The 1,604-nt window shown below is 49.0% G+C and overlaps 1 non-coding gene across 1 annotated transcript; it reads left to right on the top strand.

Annotated features, from left to right (window-relative positions):
• Positions 1–1,192: 1,192 nt before the first annotated feature.
• Positions 1,193–1,383, top strand: LOC115032727 (U2 spliceosomal RNA). Its single transcript, XR_003838342.1, has one exon. It is a non-coding gene; the product is annotated as a U2 spliceosomal RNA (small nuclear RNA).
• Positions 1,384–1,604: the final 221 nt, after the last annotated feature.

Below are 1,604 nucleotides of genomic sequence, written 5' to 3'. Positions count from 1 at the left end.
TCCTCCTGTGCTCTGGGCAGGCAGATGAGGGAGGGCTGCCAGACCCTTTCCACTTGGTCCTAGGTGGGCATCTAAGCCACTGACCCCACTCGATGGGGGATAGACAAGGGCAGCCCCTGACCTGAGGGCCCCGGGGCAACACCCTTGGCCCTGGAGTTATGGGACAGAGGTTCCCATGCAGGTGAGAGTCCTTAGTCCAGTCCATGGTTGAAGCACAGGAAGGCCTTCCATTGGGAGATTAGAAATGGCTCATTAAGCCCGGCATGGTGGCACACGCCTTATGTATGAATACTTATGTATGACATACTTATGCATGAATCTCCCCCCCCCCGTCATGTAAATATGTACGCCACGATGACCCTGCCTCAAAACAGAATAGCGATATATTTTTAGATAATGTATGTTATGAAATATAATATGATGAGGGAGTTCCTGGCTGGCCCATGCCAAAGTGCCCCCTTGAGAAATGACGCCAAGCAACAGATCTGGTGGGGAGGGGGTTATCTGGGGGAAGAGAGGGGAGGGAGGGCTTGGAGAAGGGGTTGAGGTAGATGAACAGATAGGCAGACAGAGAGGAACAGAGTCACAAGGGCAGAGAAAGCAGGAGACAGAGGAGAGAATGGGGGCTGGGGACAGAGACCGCAAGGAACACGTGGGAACAGAGAGAGCTGGAGTGGTGAAGTCTTTTTCACCACAGCTGAAGAAGCACCATAAGCCGGTTGCTTGATCCTAGGGAGGAGCCTAGCGGAATTGCCTGTAAACTAATAAATTAAGCAGAAAATCGAAAGGCCCCTTTTCCTCAAGGATCCTTCCAAGAACCTTTTGTTGTGGGTGTGGTCTGAAAGACTGCGAAGAACCTGGAAGTATCGCAGGGAGAGGTCAATACTTCCCCTCAGCGCCCCGGTTGCGCTCTACAGCGCAGAAGCGGAAAAAGCAGTCCAGGTTCAAGCTTTCGGCGCGCTTGGGCGGGGCATGCAAATAACTGCTCTGTGGAACTCTGGGAGCAAAAAAATAGTGCAACCAAATTCTTCTCGGCCTCCTTGAATCTTACAGGCTTTTCGTGACGTAAAGGTGGTGAACTCAATGAAGAGAACAGTCTGTGTTGGCTGCATATTTGAGTCTGTTGGTTGGTGACCGTGAATTAAAGGTGTGTTCAGTGTTGAGTGTATCGGGCGTGTGGGCACAGGTAGGTATCGCTTCTCGGCCTTTTGGCTAAGATCAAGTGTAGTATCTGTTCTTATCAGTTTAATATCTGATACGTCCTCTATCCGAGGACAATATATTAAGTGGATTTTTGGAAGTAGGAGTTGGAATAGGAGCTTGCTCCGTCAACTCCACGCATCGACCTGGTATTGCAGTACCTCCAGGAACGGTGCACCCCCTCTGGGGAATAAAGACGGTTTTAAAGTCAGAATATGGTTACTATAGAGCAGTACTGCTCTTTACAGGAAATACTTGTATTGTTACTCTAGAGCGTCTGTGGTTTTTTATTGCTAGCTTTTAAAACTTTGTCAGTTTATATCATGAGAGTGGTGTGTACACATGAAAACTCGATTCTCATTTGGTAGGGTACCGAGTATTCTGGTGCTTTAAGAAGACTGTGG

The sequence above is a fragment of the Mus caroli genome, unplaced genomic scaffold, assembly GCF_978045245.1.
Source record: "Mus caroli unplaced genomic scaffold, Mus_caroli_1 scaffold_13, whole genome shotgun sequence".
Lineage (NCBI taxonomy): Eukaryota > Metazoa > Chordata > Mammalia > Rodentia > Muridae > Mus > Mus caroli.
This window is presented reverse-complemented; position numbering and strand designations above follow the sequence as displayed.